The sequence below is a fragment of the Paralichthys olivaceus genome, chromosome 4, assembly GCF_024713975.1.
Source record: "Paralichthys olivaceus isolate ysfri-2021 chromosome 4, ASM2471397v2, whole genome shotgun sequence".
Taxonomy (NCBI): Eukaryota; Metazoa; Chordata; class Actinopteri; order Pleuronectiformes; family Paralichthyidae; genus Paralichthys; species Paralichthys olivaceus.
In genome coordinates, this window is record NC_091096.1 from 4,850,104 (window position 1) to 4,869,004 (window position 18,901).

Here is an 18,901-nt window from a genome sequence, read left to right on the forward strand (position 1 = left end):
TTATTCACCCTATGGTGAATAAGGGTTAGGCTTGCAATGAGGGTTAGGGTTAGGGTTGTGGTTAGGGTTAGGGTTAGGGTTGTGATTAGGGTTAGGGATGAATGCCCACTGGAGATCAAGATATTCTTCAATAACTTTCTTTCTGAAGGTCATAGAGACTTGGAAGTTATTTCCATCTCCACTAATGTGGGTATGCCCGATCCATTGGTACCACCCCCGAGCTCCTACGACCTTTGGAAGGGTTAGGGTTAGGGTTGTGATCAGTGTTTCATTTTTGGGTTCTGTTTAGGGTTAGGGTTAGGAATGAAAACCCATTGGAGATCAAGATATTCTTCAATAACTTTTTTTCTGAAGGTCATAGAGACTTGGAAGTTGGTTCCATCTCTACTAATGTGCCTATGCCCGATACATTGGGACCATCCCCGAGCTTCTACGACCTTCAGAAATGGTGAAACCACCAAATCTCCCCAAAAAAGTACGAGATATTTGTAAATAACTTTTTTTCTGAAAGTCATAGAGACTTGGGCATTTCGGCATTAATGAAGGGTAGCCTGCCACGCGACCACACCGAATTTCAGCACGTTTCGAGCAAGCAGCGCGAAGTTATTCACCCTATGGTGAATAAGGGTTAGGCTTGCAATGAGGGTTAGGGTTAGGGTTGTGGTTAGGGTTAGGGTTAGGGTTAGGGTTGTGATTAGGGTTAGGGATGAATGCCCACTGGAGATCAAGATATTCTTCAATAACTTTCTTTCTGAAGGTCATAGAGACTTGGAAGTTATTTCCATCTCTACTAATGTGCCTATGCCCGATCCATTGGGACCATCCCCGAGCTTCTACGACCTTCAGAAATGGTGAAACCACCAAATCTCCCCAAAAAAGTACGAGATATTTGTAAATAACTTTTTTTCTGAAAGTCATAGAGACTTGGGCATTTCGGCATTAATGAAGGGTAGCCTGCCACGCGACCACACCGAATTTCAGCACGTTTCGAGCAAGCAGCGCGAAGTTATTCACCCTATGGTGAATAAGGGTTAGGCTTGCAATGAGGGTTAGGGTTGTGGTTAGGGTTAGGGTTAGGGTTGTGATTAGGGTTAGGGATGAATGCCCACTGGAGATCAAGATATTCTTCAATAACTTTCTTTCTGAAGGTCATAGAGACTTGGAAGTTATTTCCATCTCCACTAATGTGGGTATGCCCGATCCATTGGTACCACCCCCGAGCTCCTACGACCTTTGGAAGGGTTAGGGTTAGGGTTGTGATCAGTGTTTCATTTTTGGGTTCTGTTTAGGGTTAGGGTTAGGAATGAAAACCCATTGGAGATCAAGATATTCTTCAATAACTTTTTTTCTGAAGGTCATAGAGACTTGGAAGTTGGTTCCATCTCCACTAATGTGCCTATGCCCGATCCATTGGGACCATCCCCGAGCTTCTACGACCTTCAGAAATGGTGAAACCACCAAATCTCCCCAAAAAAGTACGAGATATTTGTAAATAACTTTTTTTCTGAAAGTCATAGAGACTTGGGCATTTCAGCATTAATGAAGGGTAGCCTGCCACGCGACCACACCGAATTTCAGCACGTTTCGAGCAAGCAGCGCGAAGTTATTCACCCTATGGTGAATAAGGGTTAGGCTTGCAATGAGGGTTAGGGTTAGGGTTGTGGTTAGGGTTAGGGTTAGGGTTGTGATTAGGGTTAGGGATGAATGCCCACTGGAGATCAAGATATTCTTCAATAACTTTCTTTCTGAAGGTCATAGAGACTTGGAAGTTATTTCCATCTCCACTAATGTGGGTATGCCCGATCCATTGGTACCACCCCCGAGCTCCTACGACCTTTGGAAGGGTTAGGGTTAGGGTTGTGATCAGTGTTTCATTTTTGGGTTCTGTTTAGGGTTAGGGTTAGGAATGAAAACCCATTGGAGATCAAGATATTCTTCAATAACTTTTTTTCTGAAGGTCATAGAGACTTGGAAGTTGGTTCCATCTCTACTAATGTGCCTATGCCCGATACATTGGGACCATCCCCGAGCTTCTACGACCTTCAGAAATGGTGAAACCACCAAATCTCCCCAAAAAAGTACGAGATATTTGTAAATAACTTTTTTTCTGAAAGTCATAGAGACTTGGGCATTTCGGCATTAATGAAGGGTAGCCTGCCACGCGACCACACCGAATTTCAGCACGTTTCGAGCAAGCAGCGCGAAGTTATTCACCCTATGGTGAATAAGGGTTAGGCTTGCAATGAGGGTTAGGGTTAGGGTTGTGGTTAGGGTTAGGGTTAGGGTTGTGATTAGGGTTAGGGATGAATGCCCACTGGAGATCAAGATATTCTTCAATAACTTTCTTTCTGAAGGTCATAGAGACTTGGAAGTTATTTCCATCTCCACTAATGTGGGTATGCCCGATCCATTGGTACCACCCCCGAGCTCCTACGACCTTTGGAAGGGTTAGGGTTAGGGTTGTGATCAGTGTTTCATTTTTGGGTTCTGTTTAGGGTTAGGGTTAGGAATGAAAACCCATTGGAGATCAAGATATTCTTCAATAACTTTTTTTCTGAAGGTCATAGAGACTTGGAAGTTGGTTCCATCTCCACTAATGTGCCTATGCCCGATCCATTGGGACCATCCCCGAGCTTCTACGACCTTCAGAAATGGTGAAACCACCAAATCTCCCCAAAAAAGTACGAGATATTTGTAAATAACTTTTTTTCTGAAAGTCATAGAGACTTGGGCATTTCAGCATTAATGAAGGGTAGCCTGCCACGCGACCACACCGAATTTCAGCACGTTTCGAGCAAGCAGCGCGAAGTTATTCACCCTATGGTGAATAAGGGTTAGGCTTGCAATGAGGGTTAGGGTTAGGGTTGTGGTTAAGGTTAGGGTTAGGGTTGTGATTAGGGTTAGGGATGAATGCCCACTGGAGATCAAGATATTCTTCAATAACTTTCTTTCTGAAGGTCATAGAGACTTGGAAGTTATTTCCATCTCCACTAATGTGGGTATGCCCGATCCATTGGTACCACCCCCGAGCTCCTACGACCTTTGGAAGGGTTAGGGTTAGGGTTGTGATCAGTGTTTCATTTTTGGGTTCTGTTTAGGGTTAGGGTTAGGAATGAAAACCCATTGGAGATCAAGATATTCTTCAATAACTTTTTTTCTGAAGGTCATAGAGACTTGGAAGTTGGTTCCATCTCTACTAATGTGCCTATGCCCGATACATTGGGACCATCCCCGAGCTTCTACGACCTTCAGAAATGGTGAAACCACCAAATCTCCCCAAAAAAGTACGAGATATTTGTAAATAACTTTTTTTCTGAAAGTCATAGAGACTTGGGCATTTCGGCATTAATGAAGGGTAGCCTGCCACGCGACCACACCGAATTTCAGCACGTTTCGAGCAAGCAGCGCGAAGTTATTCACCCTATGGTGAATAAGGGTTAGGCTTGCAATGAGGGTTAGGGTTAGGGTTGTGGTTAGGGTTAGGGTTAGGGTTGTGATTAGGGTTAGGGATGAATGCCCACTGGAGATCAAGATATTCTTCAATAACTTTCTTTCTGAAGGTCATAGAGACTTGGAAGTTATTTCCATCTCCACTAATGTGGGTATGCCCGATCCATTGGTACCACCCCCGAGCTCCTACGACCTTTGGAAGGGTTAGGGTTAGGGTTGTGATCAGTGTTTCATTTTTGGGTTCTGTTTAGGGTTAGGGTTAGGAATGAAAACCCATTGGAGATCAAGATATTCTTCAATAACTTTTTTTCTGAAGGTCATAGAGACTTGGAAGTTGGTTCCATCTCCACTAATGTGCCTATGCCCGATCCATTGGGACCATCCCCGAGCTTCTACGACCTTCAGAAATGGTGAAACCACCAAATCTCCCCAAAAAAGTACGAGATATTTGTAAATAACTTTTTTTCTGAAAGTCATAGAGACTTGGGCATTTCAGCATTAATGAAGGGTAGCCTGCCACGCGACCACACCGAATTTCAGCACGTTTCGAGCAAGCAGCGCGAAGTTATTCACCCTATGGTGAATAAGGGTTAGGCTTGCAATGAGGGTTAGGGTTAGGGTTGTGGTTAAGGTTAGGGTTAGGGTTGTGATTAGGGTTAGGGATGAATGCCCACTGGAGATCAAGATATTCTTCAATAACTTTCTTTCTGAAGGTCATAGAGACTTGGAAGTTATTTCCATCTCCACTAATGTGGGTATGCCCGATCCATTGGTACCACCCCCGAGCTCCTACGACCTTTGGAAGGGTTAGGGTTAGGGTTGTGATCAGTGTTTCATTTTTGGGTTCTGTTTAGGGTTAGGGTTAGGAATGAAAACCCATTGGAGATCAAGATATTCTTCAATAACTTTTTTTCTGAAGGTCATAGAGACTTGGAAGTTGGTTCCATCTCTACTAATGTGCCTATGCCCGATACATTGGGACCATCCCCGAGCTTCTACGACCTTCAGAAATGGTGAAACCACCAAATCTCCCCAAAAAAGTACGAGATATTTGTAAATAACTTTTTTTCTGAAAGTCATAGAGACTTGGGCATTTCGGCATTAATGAAGGGTAGCCTGCCACGCGACCACACCGAATTTCAGCACGTTTCGAGCAAGCAGCGCGAAGTTATTCACCCTATGGTGAATAAGGGTTAGGCTTGCAATGAGGGTTAGGGTTGTGGTTAGGGTTAGGGTTAGGGTTGTGATTAGGGTTAGGGATGAATGCCCACTGGAGATCAAGATATTCTTCAATAACTTTCTTTCTGAAGGTCATAGAGACTTGGAAGTTATTTCCATCTCCACTAATGTGGGTATGCCCGATCCATTGGTACCACCCCCGAGCTCCTACGACCTTTGGAAGGGTTAGGGTTAGGGTTGTGATCAGTGTTTCATTTTTGGGTTCTGTTTAGGGTTAGGGTTAGGAATGAAAACCCATTGGAGATCAAGATATTCTTCAATAACTTTTTTTCTGAAGGTCATAGAGACTTGGAAGTTGGTTCCATCTCCACTAATGTGCCTATGCCCGATCCATTGGGACCATCCCCGAGCTTCTACGACCTTCAGAAATGGTGAAACCACCAAATCTCCCCAAAAAAGTACGAGATATTTGTAAATAACTTTTTTTCTGAAAGTCATAGAGACTTGGGCATTTCAGCATTAATGAAGGGTAGCCTGCCACGCGACCACACCGAATTTCAGCACGTTTCGAGCAAGCAGCGCAAAGTTATTCACCCTATGGTGAATAAGGGTTAGGCTTGCAATGAGGGTTAGGGTTGTGGTTAGGGTTAGGGTTAGGGTTAGGGTTGTGATTAGGGTTAGGGATGATGCCCACTGGAGATCAAGATATTCTTCAATAACTTTCTTTCTGAAGGTCATAGAGACTTGGAAGTTATTTCCATCTCCACTAATGTGGCTATGCCCGATCCATTGGTACCACCCCCGAGCTCCTACGACCTTTGGAAGGGTTAGGGTTAGGGTTGTGATCAGTGTTTCATTTTTGGGTTCTGTTTAGGGTTAGGGTTAGGAATGAAAACCCATTGGAGATCAAGATATTCTTCAATAACTTTTTTTCTGAAGGTCATAGAGACTTGGAAGTTGGTTCCATCTCCACTAATGTGCCTATGCCCGATCCATTGGGACCATCCCCGAGCTTCTACGACCTTCAGAAATGGTGAAACCACCAAATCTCCCCAAAAAAGTACGAGATATTTGTAAATAACTTTTTTTCTGAAAGTCATAGAGACTTGGGCATTTCGGCATTAATGAAGGGTAGCCTGCCACGCGACCACACCGAATTTCAGCACGTTTCGAGCAAGCAGCGCGAAGTTATTCACCCTATGGTGAATAAGGGTTAGGCTTGCAATGAGGGTTAGGGTTAGGGTTAGGGTTGTGATTAGGGTTAGGGATGATGCCCACTGGAGATCAAGATATTCTTCAATAACTTTCTTTCTGAAGGTCATAGAGACTTGGAAGTTATTTCCATCTCCACTAATGTGGCTATGCCCGATCCATTGGTACCACCCCCGAGCTCCTACGACCTTTGGAAGGGTTAGGGTTAGGGTTGTGATCAGTGTTTCATTTTTGGGTTCTGTTTAGGGTTAGGGTTAGGAATGAAAACCCATTGGAGATCAAGATATTCTTCAATAACTTTTTTTCTGAAGGTCATAGAGACTTGGAAGTTGGTTCCATCTCCACTAATGTGCCTATGCCCGATCCATTGGGACCATCCCCGAGCTTCTACGACCTTCAGAAATGGTGAAACCACCAAATCTCCCCAAAAAAGTACGAGATATTTGTAAATAACTTTTTTTCTGAAAGTCATAGAGACTTGGGCATTTCGGCATTAATGAAGGGTAGCCTGCCACGCGACCACACCGAATTTCAGCACGTTTCGAGCAAGCAGCGCAAAGTTATTCACCCTATGGTGAATAAGGGTTAGGCTTGCAATGAGGGTTAGGGTTAGGGTTGTGGTTAGGGTTAGGGTTAGGGTTAGGGTTGTGATTAGGGTTAGGGATGATGCCCACTGGAGATCAAGATATTCTTCAATAACTTTCTTTCTGAAGGTCATAGAGACTTGGAAGTTATTTCCATTTCCACTAATGTGGGTATGACCGATCCATTGGTACCACCCCCGAGCTCCTACGACCTTTGGAAGGGTTAGGGTTAGGGTTGTGATCAGTGTTTCATTTTTGGGTTCTGTTTAGGGTTAGGGTTAGGAATGAAAACCCATTGGAGATCAAGATATTCTTCAATAACTTTTTTTCTGAAGGTCATAGAGACTTGGAAGTTGGTTCCATCTCTACTAATGTGCCTATGCCCGATCCATTGGGACCATCCCCGAGCTTCTACGACCTTCAGAAATGGTGAAACCACCAAATCTCCCCAAAAAAGTACGAGATATTTGTAAATAACTTTTTTTCTGAAAGTCATAGAGACTTGGGCATTTCGGGATTAATGAAGGGTAGCCTGCCACGCGACCACACCGAATTTCAGCACGTTTCGAGCAAGCAGCGCGAAGTTATTCACCCTATGGTGAATAAGGGTTAGGCTTGCAATGAGGGTTAGGGTTAGGGTTGTGGTTAGGGTTAGGGTTAGGGTTGTGATTAGGGTTAGGGATGAATGCCCACTGGAGATCAAGATATTCTTCAATAACTTTCTTTCTGAAGGTCATAGAGACTTGGAAGTTATTTCCATCTCCACTAATGTGGGTATGCCCGATCCATTGGTACCACCCCCGAGCTCCTACGACCTTTGGAAGGGTTAGGGTTAGGGTTGTGATCAGTGTTTCATTTTTGGGTTCTGTTTAGGGTTAGGGTTAGGAATGAAAACCCATTGGAGATCAAGATATTCTTCAATAACTTTTTTTCTGAAGGTCATAGAGACTTGGAAGTTGGTTCCATCTCTACTAATGTGCCTATGCCCGATACATTGGGACCATCCCCGAGCTTCTACGACCTTCAGAAATGGTGAAACCACCAAATCTCCCCAAAAAAGTACGAGATATTTGTAAATAACTTTTTTTCTGAAAGTCATAGAGACTTGGGCATTTCAGCATTAATGAAGGGTAGCCTGCCACGCGACCACACCGAATTTCAGCACGTTTCGAGCAAGCAGCGCAAAGTTATTCACCCTATGGTGAATAAGGGTTAGGCTTGCAATGAGGGTTAGGGTTGTGGTTAGGGTTAGGGTTAGGGTTAGGGTTGTGATTAGGGTTAGGGATGATGCCCACTGGAGATCAAGATATTCTTCAATAACTTTCTTTCTGAAGGTCATAGAGACTTGGAAGTTATTTCCATCTCCACTAATGTGGCTATGCCCGATCCATTGGTACCACCCCCGAGCTCCTACGACCTTTGGAAGGGTTAGGGTTAGGGTTGTGATCAGTGTTTCATTTTTGGGTTCTGTTTAGGGTTAGGGTTAGGAATGAAAACCCATTGGAGATCAAGATATTCTTCAATAACTTTTTTTCTGAAGGTCATAGAGACTTGGAAGTTGGTTCCATCTCCACTAATGTGCCTATGCCCGATCCATTGGGACCATCCCCGAGCTTCTACGACCTTCAGAAATGGTGAAACCACCAAATCTCCCCAAAAAAGTACGAGATATTTGTAAATAACTTTTTTTCTGAAAGTCATAGAGACTTGGGCATTTCGGCATTAATGAAGGGTAGCCTGCCACGCGACCACACCGAATTTCAGCACGTTTCGAGCAAGCAGCGCGAAGTTATTCACCCTATGGTGAATAAGGGTTAGGCTTGCAATGAGGGTTAGGGTTAGGGTTAGGGTTGTGATTAGGGTTAGGGATGATGCCCACTGGAGATCAAGATATTCTTCAATAACTTTCTTTCTGAAGGTCATAGAGACTTGGAAGTTATTTCCATCTCCACTAATGTGGCTATGCCCGATCCATTGGTACCACCCCCGAGCTCCTACGACCTTTGGAAGGGTTAGGGTTAGGGTTGTGATCAGTGTTTCATTTTTGGGTTCTGTTTAGGGTTAGGGTTAGGAATGAAAACCCATTGGAGATCAAGATATTCTTCAATAACTTTTTTTCTGAAGGTCATAGAGACTTGGAAGTTGGTTCCATCTCCACTAATGTGCCTATGCCCGATCCATTGGGACCATCCCCGAGCTTCTACGACCTTCAGAAATGGTGAAACCACCAAATCTCCCCAAAAAAGTACGAGATATTTGTAAATAACTTTTTTTCTGAAAGTCATAGAGACTTGGGCATTTCGGCATTAATGAAGGGTAGCCTGCCACGCGACCACACCGAATTTCAGCACGTTTCGAGCAAGCAGCGCAAAGTTATTCACCCTATGGTGAATAAGGGTTAGGCTTGCAATGAGGGTTAGGGTTAGGGTTGTGGTTAGGGTTAGGGTTAGGGTTGTGATTAGGGTTAGGGATGATGCCCACTGGAGATCAAGATATTCTTCAATAACTTTCTTTCTGAAGGTCATAGAGACTTGGAAGTTATTTCCATTTCCACTAATGTGGGTATGACCGATCCATTGGTACCACCCCCGAGCTCCTACGACCTTTGGAAGGGTTAGGGTTAGGGTTGTGATCAGTGTTTCATTTTTGGGTTCTGTTTAGGGTTAGGGTTAGGAATGAAAACCCATTGGAGATCAAGATATTCTTCAATAACTTTTTTTCTGAAGGTCATAGAGACTTGGAAGTTGGTTCCATCTCTACTAATGTGCCTATGCCCGATCCATTGGGACCATCCCCGAGCTTCTACGACCTTCAGAAATGGTGAAACCACCAAATCTCCCCAAAAAAGTACGAGATATTTGTAAATAACTTTTTTTCTGAAAGTCATAGAGACTTGGGCATTTCGGGATTAATGAAGGGTAGCCTGCCACGCGACCACACCGAATTTCAGCACGTTTCGAGCAAGCAGCGCGAAGTTATTCACCCTATGGTGAATAAGGGTTAGGCTTGCAATGAGGGTTAGGGTTAGGGTTGTGGTTAGGGTTAGGGTTAGGGTTGTGATTAGGGTTAGGGATGAATGCCCACTGGAGATCAAGATATTCTTCAATAACTTTCTTTCTGAAGGTCATAGAGACTTGGAAGTTATTTCCATCTCCACTAATGTGGGTATGCCCGATCCATTGGTACCACCCCCGAGCTCCTACGACCTTTGGAAGGGTTAGGGTTAGGGTTGTGATCAGTGTTTCATTTTTGGGTTCTGTTTAGGGTTAGGGTTAGGAATGAAAACCCATTGGAGATCAAGATATTCTTCAATAACTTTTTTTCTGAAGGTCATAGAGACTTGGAAGTTGGTTCCATCTCTACTAATGTGCCTATGCCCGATACATTGGGACCATCCCCGAGCTTCTACGACCTTCAGAAATGGTGAAACCACCAAATCTCCCCAAAAAAGTACGAGATATTTGTAAATAACTTTTTTTCTGAAAGTCATAGAGACTTGGGCATTTCGGCATTAATGAAGGGTAGCCTGCCACGCGACCACACCGAATTTCAGCACGTTTCGAGCAAGCAGCGCGAAGTTATTCACCCTATGGTGAATAAGGGTTAGGCTTGCAATGAGGGTTAGGGTTAGGGTTGTGGTTAGGGTTAGGGTTAGGGTTGTGATTAGGGTTAGGGATGAATGCCCACTGGAGATCAAGATATTCTTCAATAACTTTCTTTCTGAAGGTCATAGAGACTTGGAAGTTATTTCCATCTCCACTAATGTGGGTATGCCCGATCCATTGGTACCACCCCCGAGCTCCTACGACCTTTGGAAGGGTTAGGGTTAGGGTTGTGATCAGTGTTTCATTTTTGGGTTCTGTTTAGGGTTAGGGTTAGGAATGAAAACCCATTGGAGATCAAGATATTCTTCAATAACTTTTTTTCTGAAGGTCATAGAGACTTGGAAGTTGGTTCCATCTCTACTAATGTGCCTATGCCCGATACATTGGGACCATCCCCGAGCTTCTACGACCTTCAGAAATGGTGAAACCACCAAATCTCCCCAAAAAAGTACGAGATATTTGTAAATAACTTTTTTTCTGAAAGTCATAGAGACTTGGGCATTTCGGCATTAATGAAGGGTAGCCTGCCACGCGACCACACCGAATTTCAGCACGTTTCGAGCAAGCAGCGCGAAGTTATTCACCCTATGGTGAATAAGGGTTAGGCTTGCAATGAGGGTTAGGGTTAGGGTTGTGGTTAGGGTTAGGGTTAGGGTTGTGATTAGGGTTAGGGATGAATGCCCACTGGAGATCAAGATATTCTTCAATAACTTTCTTTCTGAAGGTCATAGAGACTTGGAAGTTATTTCCATCTCCACTAATGTGGGTATGCCCGATCCATTGGTACCACCCCCGAGCTCCTACGACCTTTGGAAGGGTTAGGGTTAGGGTTGTGATCAGTGTTTCATTTTTGGGTTCTGTTTAGGGTTAGGGTTAGGAATGAAAACCCATTGGAGATCAAGATATTCTTCAATAACTTTTTTTCTGAAGGTCATAGAGACTTGGAAGTTGGTTCCATCTCCACTAATGTGCCTATGCCCGATCCATTGGGACCATCCCCGAGCTTCTACGACCTTCAGAAATGGTGAAACCACCAAATCTCCCCAAAAAAGTACGAGATATTTGTAAATAACTTTTTTTCTGAAAGTCATAGAGACTTGGGCATTTCAGCATTAATGAAGGGTAGCCTGCCACGCGACCACACCGAATTTCAGCACGTTTCGAGCAAGCAGCGCGAAGTTATTCACCCTATGGTGAATAAGGGTTAGGCTTGCAATGAGGGTTAGGGTTAGGGTTGTGGTTAGGGTTAGGGTTAGGGTTAGGGTTGTGATTAGGGTTAGGGATGAATGCCCACTGGAGATCAAGATATTCTTCAATAACTTTCTTTCTGAAGGTCATAGAGACTTGGAAGTTATTTCCATCTCCACTAATGTGGGTATGCCCGATCCATTGGTACCACCCCCGAGCTCCTACGACCTTTGGAAGGGTTAGGGTTAGGGTTGTGATCAGTGTTTCATTTTTGGGTTCTGTTTAGGGTTAGGGTTAGGAATGAAAACCCATTGGAGATCAAGATATTCTTCAATAACTTTTTTTCTGAAGGTCATAGAGACTTGGAAGTTGGTTCCATCTCTACTAATGTGCCTATGCCCGATACATTGGGACCATCCCCGAGCTTCTACGACCTTCAGAAATGGTGAAACCACCAAATCTCCCCAAAAAAGTACGAGATATTTGTAAATAACTTTTTTTCTGAAAGTCATAGAGACTTGGGCATTTCGGCATTAATGAAGGGTAGCCTGCCACGCGACCACACCGAATTTCAGCACGTTTCGAGCAAGCAGCGCGAAGTTATTCACCCTATGGTGAATAAGGGTTAGGCTTGCAATGAGGGTTAGGGTTAGGGTTGTGGTTAGGGTTAGGGTTAGGGTTGTGATTAGGGTTAGGGATGAATGCCCACTGGAGATCAAGATATTCTTCAATAACTTTCTTTCTGAAGGTCATAGAGACTTGGAAGTTATTTCCATCTCCACTAATGTGGGTATGCCCGATCCATTGGTACCACCCCCGAGCTCCTACGACCTTTGGAAGGGTTAGGGTTAGGGTTGTGATCAGTGTTTCATTTTTGGGTTCTGTTTAGGGTTAGGGTTAGGAATGAAAACCCATTGGAGATCAAGATATTCTTCAATAACTTTTTTTCTGAAGGTCATAGAGACTTGGAAGTTGGTTCCATCTCCACTAATGTGCCTATGCCCGATCCATTGGGACCATCCCCGAGCTTCTACGACCTTCAGAAATGGTGAAACCACCAAATCTCCCCAAAAAAGTACGAGATATTTGTAAATAACTTTTTTTCTGAAAGTCATAGAGACTTGGGCATTTCAGCATTAATGAAGGGTAGCCTGCCACGCGACCACACCGAATTTCAGCACGTTTCGAGCAAGCAGCGCGAAGTTATTCACCCTATGGTGAATAAGGGTTAGGCTTGCAATGAGGGTTAGGGTTAGGGTTGTGGTTAGGGTTAGGGTTAGGGTTGTGATTAGGGTTAGGGATGAATGCCCACTGGAGATCAAGATATTCTTCAATAACTTTCTTTCTGAAGGTCATAGAGACTTGGAAGTTATTTCCATCTCCACTAATGTGGGTATGCCCGATCCATTGGTACCACCCCCGAGCTCCTACGACCTTTGGAAGGGTTAGGGTTAGGGTTGTGATCAGTGTTTCATTTTTGGGTTCTGTTTAGGGTTAGGGTTAGGAATGAAAACCCATTGGAGATCAAGATATTCTTCAATAACTTTTTTTCTGAAGGTCATAGAGACTTGGAAGTTGGTTCCATCTCTACTAATGTGCCTATGCCCGATACATTGGGACCATCCCCGAGCTTCTACGACCTTCAGAAATGGTGAAACCACCAAATCTCCCCAAAAAAGTACGAGATATTTGTAAATAACTTTTTTTCTGAAAGTCATAGAGACTTGGGCATTTCGGCATTAATGAAGGGTAGCCTGCCACGCGACCACACCGAATTTCAGCACGTTTCGAGCAAGCAGCGCGAAGTTATTCACCCTATGGTGAATAAGGGTTAGGCTTGCAATGAGGGTTAGGGTTAGGGTTGTGGTTAGGGTTAGGGTTAGGGTTAGGGTTGTGATTAGGGTTAGGGATGAATGCCCACTGGAGATCAAGATATTCTTCAATAACTTTCTTTCTGAAGGTCATAGAGACTTGGAAGTTATTTCCATCTCTACTAATGTGCCTATGCCCGATCCATTGGGACCATCCCCGAGCTTCTACGACCTTCAGAAATGGTGAAACCACCAAATCTCCCCAAAAAAGTACGAGATATTTGTAAATAACTTTTTTTCTGAAAGTCATAGAGACTTGGGCATTTCGGCATTAATGAAGGGTAGCCTGCCACGCGACCACACCGAATTTCAGCACGTTTCGAGCAAGCAGCGCGAAGTTATTCACCCTATGGTGAATAAGGGTTAGGCTTGCAATGAGGGTTAGGGTTGTGGTTAGGGTTAGGGTTAGGGTTGTGATTAGGGTTAGGGATGAATGCCCACTGGAGATCAAGATATTCTTCAATAACTTTCTTTCTGAAGGTCATAGAGACTTGGAAGTTATTTCCATCTCCACTAATGTGGGTATGCCCGATCCATTGGTACCACCCCCGAGCTCCTACGACCTTTGGAAGGGTTAGGGTTAGGGTTGTGATCAGTGTTTCATTTTTGGGTTCTGTTTAGGGTTAGGGTTAGGAATGAAAACCCATTGGAGATCAAGATATTCTTCAATAACTTTTTTTCTGAAGGTCATAGAGACTTGGAAGTTGGTTCCATCTCCACTAATGTGCCTATGCCCGATCCATTGGGACCATCCCCGAGCTTCTACGACCTTCAGAAATGGTGAAACCACCAAATCTCCCCAAAAAAGTACGAGATATTTGTAAATAACTTTTTTTCTGAAAGTCATAGAGACTTGGGCATTTCAGCATTAATGAAGGGTAGCCTGCCACGCGACCACACCGAATTTCAGCACGTTTCGAGCAAGCAGCGCAAAGTTATTCACCCTATGGTGAATAAGGGTTAGGCTTGCAATGAGGGTTAGGGTTAGGGTTGTGGTTAGGGTTAGGGTTAGGGTTGTGATTAGGGTTAGGGATGAATGCCCACTGGAGATCAAGATATTCTTCAATAACTTTCTTTCTGAAGGTCATAGAGACTTGGAAGTTATTTCCATCTCCACTAATGTGGGTATGCCCGATCCATTGGTACCACCCCCGAGCTCCTACGACCTTTGGAAGGGTTAGGGTTAGGGTTGTGATCAGTGTTTCATTTTTGGGTTCTGTTTAGGGTTAGGGTTAGGAATGAAAACCCATTGGAGATCAAGATATTCTTCAATAACTTTTTTTCTGAAGGTCATAGAGACTTGGAAGTTGGTTCCATCTCCACTAATGTGCCTATGCCCGATCCATTGGGACCATCCCCGAGCTTCTACGACCTTCAGAAATGGTGAAACCACCAAATCTCCCCAAAAAAGTACGAGATATTTGTAAATAACTTTTTTTCTGAAAGTCATAGAGACTTGGGCATTTCGGCATTAATGAAGGGTAGCCTGCCACGCGACCACACCGAATTTCAGCACGTTTCGAGCAAGCAGCGCGAAGTTATTCACCCTATGGTGAATAAGGGTTAGGCTTGCAATGAGGGTTAGGGTTAGGGTTGTGGTTAGGGTTAGGGTTAGGGTTGTGATTAGGGTTAGGGATGAATGCCCACTGGAGATCAAGATATTCTTCAATAACTTTCTTTCTGAAGGTCATAGAGACTTGGAAGTTATTTCCATCTCCACTAATGTGGGTATGCCCGATCCATTGGTACCACCCCCGAGCTCCTACGACCTTTGGAAGGGTTAGGGTTAGGGTTGTGATCAGTGTTTCATTTTTGGGTTCTGTTTAGGGTTAGGGTTAGGAATGAAAACCCATTGGAGATCAAGATATTCTTCAATAACTTTTTTTCTGAAGGTCATAGAGACTTGGAAGTTGGTTCCATCTCCACTAATGTGCCTATGCCCGATCCATTGGGACCATCCCCGAGCTTCTACGACCTTCAGAAATGGTGAAACCACCAAATCTCCCCAAAAAAGTACGAGATATTTGTAAATAACTTTTTTTCTGAAAGTCATAGAGACTTGGGCATTTCAGCATTAATGAAGGGTAGCCTGCCACGCGACCACACCGAATTTCAGCACGTTTCGAGCAAGCAGCGCGAAGTTATTCACCCTATGGTGAATAAGGGTTAGGCTTGCAATGAGGGTTAGGGTTAGGGTTGTGGTTAGGGTTAGGGTTAGGGTTGTGATTAGGGTTAGGGATGAATGCCCACTGGAGATCAAGATATTCTTCAATAACTTTCTTTCTGAAGGTCATAGAGACTTGGAAGTTATTTCCATCTCCACTAATGTGGGTATGCCCGATCCATTGGTACCACCCCCGAGCTCCTACGACCTTTGGAAGGGTTAGGGTTAGGGTTGTGATCAGTGTTTCATTTTTGGGTTCTGTTTAGGGTTAGGGTTAGGAATGAAAACCCATTGGAGATCAAGATATTCTTCAATAACTTTTTTTCTGAAGGTCATAGAGACTTGGAAGTTGGTTCCATCTCTACTAATGTGCCTATGCCCGATACATTGGGACCATCCCCGAGCTTCTACGACCTTCAGAAATGGTGAAACCACCAAATCTCCCCAAAAAAGTACGAGATATTTGTAAATAACTTTTTTTCTGAAAGTCATAGAGACTTGGGCATTTCGGCATTAATGAAGGGTAGCCTGCCACGCGACCACACCGAATTTCAGCACGTTTCGAGCAAGCAGCGCGAAGTTATTCACCCTATGGTGAATAAGGGTTAGGCTTGCAATGAAGGTTAGGGTTAGGGTTGTGGTTAGGGTTAGGGTTAGGGTTAGGGTTGTGATTAGGGTTAGGGATGAATGCCCACTGGAGATCAAGATATTCTTCAATAACTTTCTTTCTGAAGGTCATAGAGACTTGGAAGTTATTTCCATCTCTACTAATGTGCCTATGCCCGATCCATTGGGACCATCCCCGAGCTTCTACGACCTTCAGAAATGGTGAAACCACCAAATCTCCCCAAAAAAGTACGAGATATTTGTAAATAACTTTTTTTCTGAAAGTCATAGAGACTTGGGCATTTCGGCATTAATGAAGGGTAGCCTGCCACGCGACCACACCGAATTTCAGCACGTTTCGAGCAAGCAGCGCGAAGTTATTCACCCTATGGTGAATAAGGGTTAGGCTTGCAATGAGGGTTAGGGTTGTGGTTAGGGTTAGGGTTAGGGTTGTGATTAGGGTTAGGGATGAATGCCCACTGGAGATCAAGATATTCTTCAATAACTTTCTTTCTGAAGGTCATAGAGACTTGGAAGTTATTTCCATCTCCACTAATGTGGGTATGCCCGATCCATTGGTACCACCCCCGAGCTCCTACGACCTTTGGAAGGGTTAGGGTTAGGGTTGTGATCAGTGTTTCATTTTTGGGTTCTGTTTAGGGTTAGGGTTAGGAATGAAAACCCATTGGAGATCAAGATATTCTTCAATAACTTTTTTTCTGAAGGTCATAGAGACTTGGAAGTTGGTTCCATCTCTACTAATGTGCCTATGCCCGATACATTGGGACCATCCCCGAGCTTCTACGACCTTCAGAAATGGTGAAACCACCAAATCTCCCCAAAAAAGTACGAGATATTTGTAAATAACTTTTTTTCTGAAAGTCATAGAGACTTGGGCATTTCGGCATTAATGAAGGGTAGCCTGCCACGCGACCACACCGAATTTCAGCACGTTTCGAGCAAGCAGCACGAAGTTATTCACCCTATGGTGAATAAGGGTTAGGCTTGCAATGAGGGTTAGGGTTAGGGTTGTGGTTAGGGTTAGGGTTAGGGTTAGGGTTGTGATTAGGGTTAGGGATGAATGCCCACTGGAGATCAAGATATTCTTCAATAACTTTCTTTCTGAAGGTCATAGAGACTTGGAAGTTATTTCCATCTCTACTAATGTGCCTATGCCCGATCCATTGGGACCATCCCCGAGCTTCTACGACCTTCAGAAATGGTGAAACCACCAAATCTCCCCAAAAAAGTACGAGATATTTGTAAATAACTTTTTTTCTGAAAGTCATAGAGACTTGGGCATTTCGGCATTAATGAAGGGTAGCCTGCCACGCGACCACACCGAATTTCAGCACGTTTCGAGCAAGCAGCGCGAAGTTATTCACCCTATGGTGAATAAGGGTTAGGCTTGCAATGAGGGTTAGGGTTGTGGTTAGGGTTAGGGTTAGGGTTAGGGTTGTGATTAGGGTTAGGGATGAATGCCCACTGGAGATCAAGATATTCTTCAATAACTTTCTTTCTGAAGGTCATAGAGACTTGGAAGTTATTTCCATCTCCACTAATGTGGGTATGCCCGATCCATTGGTACCACCCCCGAGCTCCTACGACCTTTGGAAGGGTTAGGGTTAGGGTTGTGATCAGTGTTTCATTTTTGGGTTCTGTTTAGGGTTAGGGTTAGGAATGAAAACCCATTGGAGATCAAGATATTCTTCAATAACTTTTTTTCTGAAGGTCATAGAGACTTGGAAGTTGGTTCCATCTCTACTAATGTGCCTATGCCCGATACATTGGGACCATCCCCGAGCTTCTACGACCTTCAGAAATGGTGAAACCACCAAATCTCCCCAAAAAAGTACGAGATATTTGTAAATAACTTTTTTTCTGAAAGTCATAGAGACTTGGGCATTTCAGCATTAATGAAGGGTAGCCTGCCACGCGACCACACCGAATTTCAGCACGTTTCGAGCAAGCAGCGCGAAGTTATTCACCCTATGGTGAATAAGGGTTAGGCTTGCAATGAGGGTTAGGGTTAGGGTTGTGGTTAGGGTTAGGGTTAGGGTTGTGATTAGGGTTAGGGATGAATGCCCACTGGAGATCAAGATATTCTTCAATAACTTTCTTTCTGAAGGTCATAGAGACTTGGAAGTTATTTCCATCTCTACTAATGTGCCTATGCCCGATCCATTGGGACCATCCCCGAGCTTCTACGACCTTCAGAAATGGTGAAACCACCAAATCTCCCCAAAAAAGTACGAGATATTTGTAAATAACTTTTTTTCTGAAAGTCATAGAGACTTGGGCATTTCGGCATTAATGAAGGGTAGCCTGCCACGCGACCACACCGAATTTCAGCACGTTTCGAGCAAGCAGCGCGAAGTTATTCACCCTATGGTGAATAAGGGTTAGGCTTGCAATGAGGGTTAGGGTTGTGGTTAGGGTTAGGGTTAGGGTTGTGATTAGGGTTAGGGATGAATGCCCACTGGAGATCAAGATATTCTTCAATAACTTTCTTTCTGAAGGTCATAGAGACTTGGAAGTTATTTCCATCTCCACTAATGTGGGTATGCCCGATCCATTGGTACCACCCCCGAGCTCCTACGACCTTTGGAAGGGTTAGGGTTAGGGTTGTGATCAGTGTTTCATTTTTGGGTTCTGTTTAGGGTTAGGGTTAGGAATGAAAACCCATTGGAGATCAAGATATTCTTCAATAACTTTTTTTCTGAAGGTCATAGAGACTTGGAAGTTGGTTCCATCTCCACTAATGTGCCTATGCCCGATCCATTGGGACCATCCCCGAGCTTCTACGACCTTCAGAAATGGTGAAACCACCAAATCTCCCCAAAAAAGTACGAGATATTTGTAAATAACTTTTTTTCTGAAAGTCATAGAGACTTGGGCATTTCGGCATTAATGAAGGGTAGCCTGCCACGCGACCACACCGAATTTCAGCACGTTTCGAGCAAGCAGCGCGAAGTTATTCACCCTATGGTGAATAAGGGTTAGGCTTGCAATGAGGGTTAGGGTTAGGGTTGTGGTTAGGGT

At 44.0% G+C, this 18,901-nt stretch overlaps 1 protein-coding gene across 18 annotated transcripts in view; it reads left to right on the top strand.

Moving 5' to 3' along the window:
- The window catches only part of LOC109636998 (potassium channel subfamily T member 1-like), a 161,211-nt gene that overhangs the window by 114,775 nt on the left and 27,535 nt on the right, over positions 1 to 18,901 (top strand). The window lies entirely within an intron of this gene.